Below are 16,008 nucleotides of genomic sequence, written 5' to 3'. Positions count from 1 at the left end.
TATGGATTGTGGCTAATTTGTGTACACCACTTCCCAGACCAGCAGTGGGAGCACACTTGATGCAGAATAAAGTGGAGTGTGTAGTACACAGCCATAGCTGGCTAGTTAGAATCCTGAACAGCTGCACTCCTGCTAGGAAATAGAGATACACTGCAACATTTTGTTGCAGGTCTCATGTGTATAGATAGATAGATAGATAGATAGATAGATAGATAGATAGATAGATAGATAGATAGATAGATAGATATACCGTAGATATAGAAAATTCAGGTAATGCCAGGGTATCTGTGGGGGAAAATCCAGCAGAGACACATACACACTCACCATTTCCCCCCCAGTAGGTCTTTCTAAGAGACACTACAGAGCAAGCAACAGAGCAACCAGTAAAAAAAAAGTCTGTGCCAGCTTTTTCTGAATGCTTGTCTTTAACAACAGTTTAAAGACATACCACTTAGTCTCCCTGCGCCCTCTCTTTTAGTGGCTGACCCTTGGTAATTGGATGGAACAATTGCAATCACACTTTAAACTGGTTATTGCAGATGAGCCTGTCAATAGAAAGAGAGCTTATCACATTAGCAGCAGTAATAGAGACCACAAATCCCTTGTATGGCTGAGGAGTTAGATAATGAGAGTGTTGACAACAGCTTGGGAAATGTGGTCCTAGACCTGAGCTTTGCCCTCCCCCCCACTCCCTGCCCAGCCAAAGGAAGCCTGTTAATTCCTTTTTTAAATGCATCTTTCAACATGCTGCCCTTTCCCCACCAGCCTCCAGGGAAAGGAACATGCATTTACTGTGGTGCTAAGTCAGCTGATAAGCTCTTAGATACAGCACTACATCTCAGTAGCAAATGAGCCCTGAGTTGGAATCCAGGGACACCTGTCTTGCTGCTCAGGGAGGGACACAGGGGAAAGGTCTAGGGAGAAAGTTTGGCTTCCTGGGGGATAACAGCCAAGGGCAGAGGTGTCTGCTCTGTGTCCAAAGAGTGATAATGTGTGATGACATGTCTAAGCAGCCTCTGAGCTCAGCTTCCCCTGGAGACCAGATAAGCCATCACATTGGGGGCTGGGGGAGAGAACACATGCTTAGTGTATCACAGTGATGGTAGCTGGCATTCATGTGTGTGAGGGGGGGGGAAGGCAGGGAGCAGGGCTAAGTTCTGTCCACAATAATTTTCTAAGCAGAAAGGGAGCAGGGGGGGGGAATGTCTCCTGCTTCTTCTAACCTCCCTTCAGATTGTACCGATGCAGAAAACACATCAGATGCCATCAAATGATGTATTTCAAAGGCAGCTTTCAGATAGAGCTGTGACCTCATGGTAAACCAAACCTTGGCACATGATGTCACCCACTTGGGTAGCTCTTTTAATCCTTTTAATCTGATGGTAATAATGTTGCAGTGCTTTTGCAAAGTGTGATGATGAAGCAGGGCCAGGAAAAGGGAAGCAAATGTTTTGACAGAGGTGATAGTGTGAGGAAGTTACGGGATTCAATCACAAGAAAATAAGAACATAAGAAGTAGGACATGAACATCTTAAGCTGGACAGGTGCACTCGAGCCCTCTCCTCCTCCTGATCTTTAGGCAAGGCATAATGCCTCTGACAGCCATCTTGACTAGTAGCGTTGATAGCCTTATCCTCCATGAAAAGTGGTCTGAGCACTATACTAGAAACAGTATGTATGTATGTATTTAAATGTTTGCCCTAACTTTTTTTGGAAGAGCTCAAGACAGTATACATGTTTCTCCCTGATTTTTTGTTCACAATAACCCTGTGAGGTAGGTTAAGCTGAGAGAGTATGTGATTTGCCAAGGTCACCTGGTGAGCTCATGGCCCAAGTGGGATTTTGAACCCGGGTCTTCTAGTTCGACATTCTGCAACCCCTATATCACATTGGTATGCGACTTCAGGTGTTCAGTTGTGGTTCCCTCCTAACAGCAGCCTTTTGCATCTAAGACCTGGCCAACCTGCATTTGGAAACCTATTTCTACCCATAGACTGGATTTTCTCAACAGGGGTATTTGTTGTTAGCTGCCCTCCTTGTACCCAGCATTGCTATTCCATTCTCTAGGACAAACTTGGGGGACCTGTGGCCCTCCAGATATTGTTGGACTACAGTTCCCATCATCCCTGACTATAGGCCATGCTGGGAGTTGAACAGCAGCTAGAGGGCCACAGGTTTCCAAAACCTGCTCTAGGAATAAAGAAGCTGGAAACATTTACTTGGGTCTTGCCTCCTTTCCTCCTCCCTTGCTGGAAGAATCAGGGACTGATATAGCAGGCTGCATTTCAGTGGCACTATGTGGGTACAAGGCAAGGGTGCTGGAAGGGTTTAGGTCCTGTAGTGTGGTCTGAGGGTTCATCATCCAGAAATCTTGCTGTAGCAAAGTAGGTCTGGGCCTGGTCAGTGTCAAGACAGGAGAGTTCTTGAGAAGACCATGTATGCCACCTTGAGTTCCATTATGGAAGAAAGGTGAAATATAAATGTAATTAAAACATTGTAAAACTTATATATAAACACTAGTAAAGGCAACATGAGGTAGTGGTTAGAGTGTTGGACCCAGAAACCCAAGTTAAAACCCTCATTTAACCACAAAGTTCTCACTGGGTGATGTGGGGGCCAGTCACACTATCTGTCGGCCTCACCTATCTTATAGGCTTGTTGTGAAGGTAAAATGGGTGAGGGGAGGGAGAACCATATACGCTACCTTGAGATCGTTGGTGAAAACATAGGATATAAATGTAATGAATCAATAATGAGTAAAATAGACATTGAGGATGCCAGTTAACACATCTGAGGGAGCCAAACTACACAGGAAGCTGCTTTAAAAAGTCTGAGAGTTCTGTTTCTATAGCATAATCTGAGATAAAGGAGATTTTCTTGTTCTGCTCATCATGGAATCAAATTCAGGCCAGTCCAAGCCCATGATCACTTCAAATCAAACAGGGCTCCCACTTCCAAGGAGAAGCTCCTCTGGCATTATTGCTTGCTCAAAAGAGTGGAAGAGAAATTAAAGCCATGCCCGGCCCCAACAAAAGATCTCAGCTGCTCCTCTTGGAGATGGGTAAATGGAAAGGCCCAGAATGGTTCCAGCAGCGGGGGGGGGGGGGCTTATGGAAGTGTGTGCATTAGAGAAGGAGGGAGGAGAGAGGGAGAGGAAAACAGAGTGGGAGTGGAAAAGAGACTCACAGAGGTTCAAAGAGGCACAGGCACAAGTCAATTTGTGAGATATCCAAATTGGATGTACACCCAAACGTGGGTCAGAAGCCTCTGGGAGCATCTCACATTCTCCAGGAAACAGCATGCCATTCAGTGGGGCTAGAAGATATGCCAGTTCTCCTGGGCTTTGAGTTCATCTGTTTTGCTTGTCTCCCCCTGTCCCCCTGCAACTTTTTGTTTTCAACCAGCCTGCCAGATACTGGTCCCTGTTGGGGGAAGGGATATAGCTCAATGGTAGAGCATCTGCTTTGCAGGTGGAAGGTCTTGGGTTCAATCCTTGGCATCTCCAGGTAAGACTGGGAATGTCCCTCCCCAGTCTGAAGCTCTGGGGAGAGCTGCTGCCAGTCAGGGGTGATAGTGGTCTGACTCTGGCATAAGGCAGCTTCCGATATTCCTAAATCGGATCAGGAGAGCATCTGGCTTGCAAGCATTTCCCTCTATGCTCCCTACAGCTCCACCTCCTGGACGACACTGAAATTGCGCTAGCAAGGAACAACTGTTCCCTACATTATTACTGCCGTGTTCCCTAACCTTTAAACACACCTTGCTAGGATAGTTTGAGGTGGGGGTGGCTAACTCTGGCCCTCCAGATCTTGCTGGACTACAGCTCTCATCATCCCTGAGCATTGGCCATGCTGTCGAAGGCTAACAGAAGTTGGAAATGGAGGGCCCAAAGTTCCCTGCTAACAGTCCCCTGGTCTAACAGAAATCATTGGGGCTATAGTTTTAGAGTCGAAAACTATAGAAGTGATTTGCTTCTGTTATACATTTCTACTCATATAGCCAGACCATTGCATTCCGCATGGCACTGAGCAGGAGCCTAGGCTGTAGGATAGACCAATAGGCTAACTAGCAGGATTACACCCCTCCTTGCTGTCCAATTCCATTGCTTCTCAGCTGGCAGCAGGTCAGTATTTATGTGCTCAATTCCAGTGGCAGCAAACATTGCTTTGGATGACCTATCAACCTGTTCACGTGCAAGTGGGGCAAAAGTTAGGTTGTAGACTGATAGTTGATTAATGTTCTGCTTTTTGCACAATCAACTAAACAATCAGTTGTTTAAATACATTAGCATACCACAAAATCCCAACAGGAGTGCATTTTTAAATTCTAAATAAAAGGGACTTTAAGTGTAAGACCACTTACAGTTGACAAACAAAAGCCACTACTCATAGTTAAGATGTAAAGTTTTCCTTTAATATTTCCACACTATCAAATTTGGAGACATCAAATATTTCCTATTAGAACAACTCAGCAAAATGGCTTTCAAAAGAGAAATAAATTCAAGATCTATCAGCACTAGCAAAGATATAATTCTAAAATATGTATTGACACTGGTCATGGTCTAACCACAGTTAAGCTCTTAGGTATCATTGATTCCGATTAGAGAGCATGTACTCGAGGCTGTAATCCTAGATACTAGGGGTAGAGCAGCAATTATGTACTTATGGCCCTGCAGATGTTGTTGGACTCCAGCTTCCATTAAGTGCCTCAGGTGGCCTCAGATAATTTATTTCTCTGGTTCTCTCCCTCCCCTTCACTCAGGTAGTAGGTGGCCTGGCGACTGTGTCCCCAGGCCAAATGGTGCAACTTCCAAATGCAGGTTGGTCTGTAATAACACCATGCTCATCCATGATTTGATTATGGATGAGGGAACCAAATTTGCATGTATTACAGAGACCTGGGAGCAGAGCTTGGAAGATTACTTTTAAAAAGTAATAAATTACAGTTACAGTTACATGGCCCCAAAAAATAGTAATTACCATTACAATTGCTTTGAAAGTAACTGATTACTTTGCTTTTCCTCCAAAGTAATCACTACAATTACATTTCAGTTACTTTAAAAAAATGCCTACAAGGTGCTGGCCTTGGCTGCTGCACATCTAAGTAGCCTAATTTATTTATTTATTTATACTCTTTCTATACCGCTTAATATATAAAAAGATCTCTAAGCGGTGTACAGAGAAATAAAACAAGTACGTATTATAAAAATGCACAATAAAACAGTAACACAAAAAAACATACATAATACAAATTATTAATAAATAAATACCAACACTAAAACAACATTAAAAATAAACAAACATACAGAGGCAGTAGAATAATTATTTTTATTCATACGATAGCAATGGTGGTCTCTCCACTGGTAAGGGTGGTGGGGAGGGAGGCTGAGGCCACTACTCAGATCTTTGCACGTCAAACCAAGTGCAACCTCGCCTCCACTCAGCCAGCAAGCATAATTTCTCTCACTTAACCACCTCCTGGACCCTGCCCTGCCACCAACTAAGGGACACTCACTCAAGCAAACATTTTCCCGAGATGCAAAAAAGTTAAAATACTGCAAATGCAGCACAGTAGCCAGAGAGGGTGGGGAAGGCCACTTTGTGTGCCAAAACATGTTGTCATCTTTCACCTCCACAGTTCTTTATCTCCATTCTGCTGTTGCCTCCTTCTCCTCCTTTATCCATGTTCTTGACCTCCGGACCCTTTTTCCCTCCACTCAATTCTTCACTACCACTATCTGTTTTTAAAAATAATTGTTTTTTCCACTCCACCCCATCTCACTCTCTGCCTCCTCCCTCGTTGCCTCCTACCCACCCACAGAGCATGACAGAAGAGCGACGCTGTACAGAAGCCCAGTTTGAGGCACATGATTTTCATCCACAAATCAGAGAAGCAGAAGACCTGCTCCCCCCCCAAGTAATGCCCAAAAGTAATTCTGGAAACGTTACAATTACTCCACAAAAGTAGTAAATTAATCCTAGTTCTATTATAATCAAAATGTAAAGGAATTACCCACTCGTTACTCAAAAAAGTAACGAATTACAAGTATTTCGTTACTTGTAACTAGTTACTTCCAAGCTCTGCCCGGGAGGGTGAATTGGGCGGAGTGGGTCTGGCTTTTGCTCATCCTGGTACTCTGTGCAGCACCAGGCCAAATTAGCGGGGAGGGAGCCACCACAGTCCAGAAGGATACTATCTTGATCAGCAGAAAACTCTGCCTTGGACTCCTGAGCTACAATTAAATTGCAGAGTGCCACAAGGTACTATATTGTCCCCTATGCTGTATATTTTTCTAAGCGTCACTCTAACCATGAATGCTTTAGAGGCAAGGTGAGCTGCGGTGGTGGAGGCACAGCAAGAGGGGCGGTGGCGGCAGAAAGAGGGGCAATGGTGGCAGCGGCAGCAAGAGGAGGAGCAGCAGAGGTTGCACAGGGGGAGATGAAGGCTGTGCTGGCTGAAAGGGCTGCAGCCAGGCCTGGGCCTGGGTGGTGGGAGATCCTTGAGGGGGAAGGGGGGAGCACTGGTGACCCATGGGGGGAAGGGGGGAGGTTGGAGTTGGCAAGAAGCAAGCAGGGGCAGAGCCTCTAGTAACTTCTCCATGTATCCACTGGGTGTAGGGTTGCCAGGCCCACCCTCCAAGAGGTCTTCTGTATCTTTAAAAGTTGTGCAGGGGGAAGGGAGAATTCCACCTTGTGTTTTTTCCCATTACAGGGTTGCAAGAACACCTGTACTTGGCTGACTTTCTCTTTTCCTAAAGATACAGTATCAGTCTCAGGCCCTGAACCTGGCAACCCTAGTCCCATTACTAATGAGGGATGTGGTCCAACACCATCTAGAAGGCCATAGGTTCTTTATCCCTGTGAGAGGGAATAAGCCCCTTTGAACAAGCAGAATTTAATTCGGAAGAAACATACATAGGAGTGCATTCAGAATCAATGGAACATGAAGTATTTTTTTTAAAAAATGCCTAGTTAAAGCCCATTAATCTCAGGTAAGGACTGTCTGTTTCAGTTCCCAATCATTCTTGCTACAGAAGGAAAGCCATCACAATTTCACCTGAAAGGCAGCCAATGGATACAAACTGGGGGGAAATGTCACATTTTAATGTATTTCCCATCAAATCTGGTGCAGGAGGAAATGGTCAAGACATCTCCAGTGGGGGCGAGTTCATAATAAATGATGATGATGATGATGATGGTGATCCTGTAACAGCCCCAAGGCCAAGAATCATTTCTTGCTGGCAGCTCCACTGATTAATTTGGGGAGGGGGAGAGATCTCTGATTAACACTTTAGTTGCTTCATGAACCTAGTGCGGGTAGCATCCAATGTTAATTGTGCTCAGAGTAGACTCATTGAAATTAATGGCCATGACTAGCTTAGGCATTTTCATTTCATTGAATCTACTCTGAGTAGAACTTAACTGGATACAGCCCAGTGCCTTTAAATATGGCAGTTTAGTAGAGTTGTGCTCCTTTCCTATGTTTGAGGGCTGCTCCACAGCTGCCCCATCCCCAGTTTGGATATGAATGGCAGCTGGCCCTGCCTGTCCACTTTCATCCATGCTGCCAAACAGAGGCGTGTTTACCTTGGGACTGACCCAAGGCTCAGTGATTCTTCATTCCCTCTCACTGGAACAAGATACTGTTTCCTCTAGCACCATTGTGTCTCCAGTCCCATCTTCTTTTCTCTCCCCCTCCCCCATATTAAGTAGTAGCTTTCCTCTACAATGGCAGCCATCAGATCAAGAAACCCTGCTAGGTGCTCATTAAGCAGACTGCTGGATGCCTGTGCCTGGGACACTGTTGGACACAAATGCCAGACATTCTGGCCTTGCAACTGTATGCTCTGGCCTGTTAACCTAATGCTACTGCATATGACAAACCTGGCATTTTCAGTGATTTTGCCTGCTACCCCTGGGAATTAAGCAGCAGGGTCTCCCAAGAGCCGAGCAATATTTTTCCTTCCCAGACGTGAAGGGGAAAATCAAGTGAGAGTCTCTTTCACTGAGTTACTAAGTAAGCAGGTAGGCGCAGAGAGGTAAGAGGCGGTAACACAGCCAAAGCTCTGCTCACGGCCGGAGTTTGATTCCAACGGAAGGAGGAAGTCGAATCTCCGGTAAAAGGGGCCGAGGTCCACTCAGCCTTCCATCCATCCGTGGTCGGTAAAATGAGTACCCGGCCTATGCTGGGGGGTAAAGAAAGGCCAGGGAAGGAACTGGCAATCCCACCCCATATATACGGTCTGCCTAGTAAACATCGCAAGACGTCACCCTAAGAGTCGGAAACGACTCACACTACGAGTGTGGGGACACCTTTACCTTTAGGGCAGGCTTATTTGCACAACAACAGCCAAGGCCATAAGAACTGCCCTGCTGGATCATACCAAAGGTACATCAAGCCAAGCTCTCTTGTTTCTGGCTGTGGTCAGCTCACAAGCAGGGCAAGATAGAGATAGCCTTCTACTGTTGTTTGCCCACAGCCAGTTATATACCTTTGAATATGCCTTTGGATATGGAGGTTCAATTTTAGTAATCATTTATGCAGACCCTGCCATTAAACAGTGAGCCAACTGCCTGAGGCAACTGGTTTTGGGTGTCATGAAAGGGCAGCACATTTTTATTTATTTCGTTTGTTGTTGTTACTGGCAAGGGAGGAGAGAGGTACCTATGAGCTTTTCTGCCTCTGGTGCCAAAATAATCTGACCAGTCTTGGGTGCTACGCTGCATGGCTGGCAGGGTAGGCTTGCACCATTTGCTCCACCTCAGGCACAATGTAATTGAGCAATCTATTTCCAGTAATTTATCTAATTGTTATCATAGTTCATAGACATTGATCAATCAATGTTCCAGTAATTTAGCTCATTCTTTTTCCCAAAGCCATCTGAGCTAGTGGCCATTGTGATGATCCTGTATTAGTGTAAATAGGGTAAGTGCTGTTTGAATAGAAGATACATGGTAAGTGGAGTGAAAGAGGAGGGGGAGTGAATGGGCAGTAGAATGCTGGATGATTGGCTGAGTGTTTAAAATGGCTGAGCGTATAAAAGGAAGAGTGACAGTGGAATCTGGGTGGATGTGATGTGATGAAAGTGAGTGGGTTGTTTTGGTGGGTTTTAGAGAGTTGTTTGCCAGGACAGCGTGAAGGAGGGGGGTGGAGTTTGTATTAGTATTAGATAAAACCATATGCTTATGTGCCTTATGAAGAAATCTTGTTATCTTTGTTATCTTTAATAAATACTTAATTTGGTTTACCAAAGGCCTGATCCTTGGCTGGGGTTTCACAGACCAGAAGGGAGGGTAAGGTAATGACCAAGGCTGAAGGGAAACTGTAACAAATGGTGGCAGCGGTGAAGAGAATAACACCACAAGTATTCTGAGTCTCTGGGAATACTGGTATTAGGACGTGACTGGTGGTGCTGCCTAGCAGGGGGATCTGTTGAGATCTGTGGTAGAGCGGGGAGAGAAACCATAAAAAGGACAGTCCGGACTGGTGGAGTCCCTGGTGGTGCCTAGTGACAGGCAGTAGCCACGAGCAGGTAGGAACCTGACAGGGAGAGCCAGGGAAGGGCGTCACATGTGGTGGCAGTAGCGGTGGGATACGAACAAAGGAGACTACGTCACAGGTGTTGGCTGTAGCGGTGGTACGGATACTAGAGAATCCCTAACAGTGGTGTGGCAAACAGAAATAACAAAACAAGATTACTTGTGAGAGTGACTGGCAAAGAGTGTGTGGCAAAGAGTGAGTGAACTCAAACACCATGGCTGAATATATAAAAATGAAAAGAGAGGAGCTGGTGGAGAAGTGCATAACATTCAATTTACCTCACGAGGGTAAAGGGGTAGATGAATTGAGGGTAGCACTTATAGGATTTGCAACTGCCCAGCAAAAACAACCTGTCAGGGAAGAGACCCCAGAAGGATACTTAAGCAATCCCGCTTATATAGAGTATTTGAGAGAGAAGTTGAGGATGGAAGCTGATGGGAAAGATAAACAGAGGGAGTTGGAAACTGAGAGATTGAGGATGGAAGCTGATGGGAAAGATAAACAGCGAGAGTTGGAAACTGAGAGATTGAGGATGGAAGCTGAGGAAAAAGATAAACAGAGGGAGTTGGAAACTGAGAGATTGAGGGTGGAAGCTGAGGAAAAAGATAAACAGAGGGAGTTGGAAATTGAGAGATTGAGGATGGAAGCTGAGAGAATGAGAGTGGATGCAGAGATACAAGGGGAAAGATTAAAATTGGATAGAGAGAAATTTCACTCTGAGGAGACAAGGAAAGACAGAGATGGAGCAAAAATAAAAATTACTCCAAAGGACTTTGCTGTCTATGAGCCTGGTCAAGATCCCCAAATTTATCTCACAACCTTTGAAAAGGCAGCTCAGTTGTGGGGGCTACCTGAAGATAAATACATACAGTATTTATCAAACCTGATCAAAGGGGAATTGGCAGAGGTATACCAATATTTCCCCTCAGACAGGCCCGTCACCTATGCTGAGTTTAAAGAGGCAGTCTACAAAAGATTCAGACTGGGGCCTGATTATTTTAGAAAGCTTTTCAGAAACTGCCAGATACAGACAGGGAGGTCTTTCGTGGAGCTGGGGGCAAAACTGATGGACATATTTGGGAAATGGCTGACAAGTGCAAAAGCTCAGTCTGTGGAGGAGGTGAAAAACCTCATGATACTGGATCAATTATACCATCAGTTACCACCAGAAATAAGGCTCCTGGTCAAAGACCGTTCCCCTACATCGGTGCAGGAGGCCGCCAAGATGGCGGATCACTTTGCCTCCAATAGAACTGGCTGGGTGGGGAAAACATCAAGAGATTTTAAACCCAGACCATATAATGCTGGCAGAAGGGATGTGGTACCACAGCGAGTGAGTCCTCCAATAAAATCTGAAGGGCACAGGACACCCCAGAGTGGATCTGTGTACCCTAAAAGTGAGGAGAAATTATGCTACAAATGTGGTAGACCGGGGCACCTACGTTTTCAATGTGAGGTTGCCAACCCCATTAGTAATCCTGCTCAGACAAGGGCAGTGAAAACAGAGCCCAAGGCTTTAGAAACAGCGAAAAAGGTTCAGTTCTGCCAGATAAACTGGACAAAAGTAACAGACTTGGATTCGAGTCTAAGAGAGGAAGTGTGTGTTCAAGGGGCAAATTATTGGGCATTGCTTGATACTGGTGCCGCTCAGACATTACTGAGGCCAGATTTAATAAAATCTGAGGAAATATTACCTCAGGAAACTGTGACTATCCAAGGAGTGAGGGGACAACCAGAAAGCTTGCCTATGGCCCTAGTGAAAATGGAGTGGAGAGGAAAAGGGGGAGAATATAAAGTCGGTATTAATGCCCAACAACAAGAACTAATGATACTGGGAAGAGATGTTATGGGGGCACAAGGAAAAATATATGTGGTGACCAGACAGCAGCTGGGCAAAGAAACAGAAGCCATGTTAACACAGGCTGAAAAGAACAGGGTGGAATCTGTTAGCCAGCCTCAGGTCACCATAGCAACCACTAGCAGGCCTGCTGAAGGAGACAAACTGTATCAAGTGGACTCTGATAATAAAGAAGCAGAGCAGTTCAGGAAAGAGCTGCATAAAGATATAAGTTTGAACCAAATAAAGGAACAAGCCCTGACCCAACAGATTCCTTTCACTGACAAGCTGAGGAATCAAGTTGTGTGTGAGAATGGGATTTTATATAGACTGTGGATGCCTGCTGAGAGAAAGAATGAATGTGAACCAGTGAAGCAATTGATAGTACCTAGCAAATACAGAACCAGATTGCTAGAGGTAGCCCACGATGTCCCATGTGCAGGACATCTGGGAATAAAAAAGACCAAGAGGAGATTGGCTGCACAGTATTATTGGCCAAACATCTCCAAAGATGTAAAACAACATTGTCTATCTTGTGGTATATGCCAAAAGGTGGGGAAAAGTGGAGTAAAGACTAAGGCACCCTTAAAGCCCCTTCCTATAATTGGACAACCCTTTTATAGAGTGGGAGTAGATTTGGTGGGCCCTTTTTCCAAACCCACAAGGCATGGCAAGAAATATCTATTGGCGGTGGTGGTGGATTTTGCCACCAGGTACCCAGACGCAGAAGCACTAAGATCTGTAGAAGCCCCTGTAGTGGCAGAGGCTTTATTAAAAATCTTTATGAGGCTGGGTTTCCCTCATGAAGTGCTGACGGATCAAGGCAGTGTATTCATGGGAGAAGTGATGCAATGTATGTGGAAATGTTGTGGTCTAAAACATCTAAAGACCACTACTTACCATCCCGCCACTAATGGGCAAACAGAGAGATTCAATGGAGTTTTGAAGGGCATGATAAGAAGCTATGTGCAAGATCACCCACAAGACTGGGATGAACGTTTGGGATGCTTCTTATTTGCATACAGAGAAGTCCCTCAGGAGTCAACAGGCTTCTCACCCTTTGAACTCATGTTCACTAGAAAAGTGAGGGGACCTTTGGAACTGTTAAAAAATTCATGGAAAGGAACCCTGGGAGAGTACAAAACACCTGTAGTAGATTTTGTATTGGAATTCTGCAATAAATTAACATCAATGATGGAAGTTGTGAAAGAGAATCTCAGTCAAGCTCAGCAGAAGCAAAGTTACTGGTATGACAGAACAGCCAGGGAACGTGTGTATGATGTGGGAGATATGGTTATGGCGTTCATACCCAGGAAACATGACAAATTACAGGCTAACTGGGAAGGACCATATACCATAAGAGAAAGGCTTGACACAGTGACATATGTAATCACCACAGACCAATTAAACAAAAGCAAAGTGGTTCATGTAAATATGGTAAAGCCTTACCATACCAGGGATGCACAGGTGTTGCAAGTTACCTTATTCCCTGAGGGAAGTGGGCCTGAACTTCTGGATCTGGTACAGGAAAGCAAAGACAAAGGAGGGGTAGATCAAGTGGAATGGTCAGAGGAGGTGAAGGAGGAAGTAAAAGAAGAGATTCTGAGAGTTTTGAAAAACTATGGGAATCTCTTTAGTAATAAACCTGGCCGAACCAGTATAGCCAAACATTCCATTAATACTGGAGATCATGCCCCAATCAGATCTATGCCGTACCGTGTGAATGGGAAAGTTTTGAGTGAGATTAAAAAGGAAGTCGAAGATATGCTGGAACTAGGAGTGATCAGGGAATCCATCAGTCCCTGTGCCTCAAGTATTGTCCTGGTTCCGAAAAAAGATGGAACAACAAGATTTTGCATTGATTATCGGCTAATCAATAAAATTACGGTCCCAGATGCGTATCCTATGCCCAGGGTAGACGCAATGTTAGAGTTGTTGGGGGCAGCAACCATTATCTCTACGTTAGACCTCTGTAAAGGATTTTAGCAAATGGAACTAGACGACCAATCCAGAGCCAAAACTGCCTTCAGTACACCAGATGGGTTATATGAGTTTGTGACCTTACCCATGGGACTAAGGAACTCACCAAGTTCACTTCAGAGGCTAATCAATACTGTGTTGCGAGGCATGTCAGATTTCGCAGTGGCCTATATAGATGACGTGGCCATTTTTAGCAAGTCGGTGCCTGAGCATGTCCAACACCTGACAACAGTATTAGAGGCATTAAGAAAAGCAGGCCTCACAATAAAAGCGAAGAAATGCCAGTTTGGGTTGAAGGAGGTGGTCTATTTAGGACATAAGGTGGGGAGTGGGAAAATCACCCCCTTATGGAGCAAGGTGGAGGCAATACAAGCGTGGCCTATCCCCTTAACCAAAAAGCAAGTTAGGGCATTTCTAGATGTGGCTGGTTTTTATAGAAAGTTTGTGAAAGATTTTGGGGAAATAGCAACCCCCTTGCATGAGTTGACAAAGAAAAAGTGTTCTGAGCGTGTGGTATGGACGGATGAATGTCAGAAGGCTTTTGATCTGCTGAAGCAAGCCTTGTGCAAAGGACCCATATTAATAGCACCAGACTATGAGCAACCATTCATCGTGGCTACAGATGCGTCAGACCTCGCGCTGGGAGTCGTCTTGCTGCAGGAGAGAGAAGGCACCAAACATCCAGAGGCGTATCTGAGTCGCAAGCTGACGCCGAGGGAGAAAAACTATTCGTCGGTCCAAAAGGAGTGCCTAGCGGTCGTGTGGGGACTGAACAAGTTGCGCCCATACGTGTGGGGATGAAGATTCACGGTAACAACGGATCATCGGGCCTTGTTATGGTTACAGACTATGAAAAACCATAATACTATGCTGCAGAGGTGGTCCTGGGCCCTACAAGACTATCAAGTGGACTTCCAGTTCATCAAAGGCAAGGACAATGTATTGGCCGATGGACTGTCAAGGCAGGTGGCTGGGACTGCAGTGACGTGACCAGATGGAGGAACAAAGAAAGACACTTTCCCCAGAGAGACTTGTTTTAATTGTTAACGCGACGTATAAATCCTGGAACAGGAATAATACTCTGCCGTTATGTTAAGGGGGGGGAAATGTGATGATCCTGTATTAGTGTAAATAGGGTAAGTGCTGTTTGAATAGAAGATACATGGTAAGTGAAGTGAAAGAGGAGGGGGAGTGAATGGGCAGTAGAATGCTGGATGATTGGCTGAGTGTTTAAAATGGCTGAGCGTATAAAAGGAAGAGTGACAGTGGAATCTGGGTGGATGTGATGTGATGAAAGTGAGTGGGTTGTTTTGGTGGGTTTTAGAGAGTTGTTTGCCAGGACAGCGTGGAGAAGGAGGGGGGTGGAGTTTGTATTAGTATTAGATAAAACCATATGCTTATGTGCCTTATGAAGAAATCTTGTTATCTTTGTTATCTTTAATAAATACTTAATTTGGTTTACCAAAGGCCTGATCCTTGGCTGGGGTTTCACAGACCAGAAGGGAGGGTAAGGTAATGACCAAGGCTGAAGGGAAACTGTAACAAATGGTGGCAGCGGTGAAGAGAATAACACCACAAGTATTCTGAGTCTCTGGGAATACTGGTATTAGGACGTGACTGGTGGTGCTACCTAGCAGGGGGATCTGTTGAGATCTGTGGTAGAGCGGGGAGAGAAACCATAAAAAAGGACAGTCCGGACTGGTGGAGTCCCTGGTGGTGCCTAGTGACAGGCAGTAGCCACGAGCAGGTAGGAACCTGACAGGGAGAGCCAGGGAAGGGCGTCACAGCCATCAACACAACTTGTAAATAAATTCCATCAGATATTTATGAGGCACTTTTTCTTATTCGCCTGAACTTTACAGCCCTTTTCCATTTTTGTTGGACAAGCCTGAGCTGTATTAGTTTGAGAAACAGAATTATTTTATTTGTATTTCTGTTTATTTTGTGGATTTATATCCTGCCTTTTGCATTTGTTCTCCTAAGGCAGTTAACAAATAGCACACCATACAATATAAAACAATGTAAGTGCAATGAAAACATGTTGAGAATTAAATAAAACAGCAATCAATAAATTCAAAAGGGGGAATTAAGTACCATCAAATACCATTAACTACAAGAACAGATTTTGCCTAGAACCCCAAATACAGTAATGTTGGTACCAGGAGAACACAGCGAGGGAGGGAAATCCATCCTTCTGGTGCCACAACATAAAAGACCCTTTGTCTGGTAGCCATCACCTTCCAAACGGAGGGGTACCTCTGGAATGCCTCCGAAGAAAAGTCTCCAAATACTACATTAACTGATGGCCAGACTCACATAGAGAAAACCAGATAATCTGTCTATTCAGTCTCTCTACATTTCTTGCAGTTTTATAAATCTCCATCATGTCTCTCCTCCTCCCACCCTGGTCATCTTTTTTCTAAACAAAAAAGCTTCAGGCGACTATTTCAAAATTCCAGCAAAGTGTCAGATGCTGAAGTTCTCAATCATTATCCACATAGATGGCTCATGCTGCACTCAGAAGAACATAGCTGGCTGCTACCATCCAACTCCTCCCCGCTGTGTTAGGGTGCCGGCTAAGAGCCAATGAGAATCTAAAAGCGCATCATGCTGCTTGGCTTGGTGCTCTCAATAAGCCTTCCAGCATGCTG

This window comes from Rhineura floridana, chromosome 3 (assembly GCF_030035675.1).
Source record: "Rhineura floridana isolate rRhiFlo1 chromosome 3, rRhiFlo1.hap2, whole genome shotgun sequence".
NCBI lineage: Eukaryota > Metazoa > Chordata > Lepidosauria > Squamata > Rhineuridae > Rhineura > Rhineura floridana.
This window is presented reverse-complemented; position numbering follows the sequence as displayed.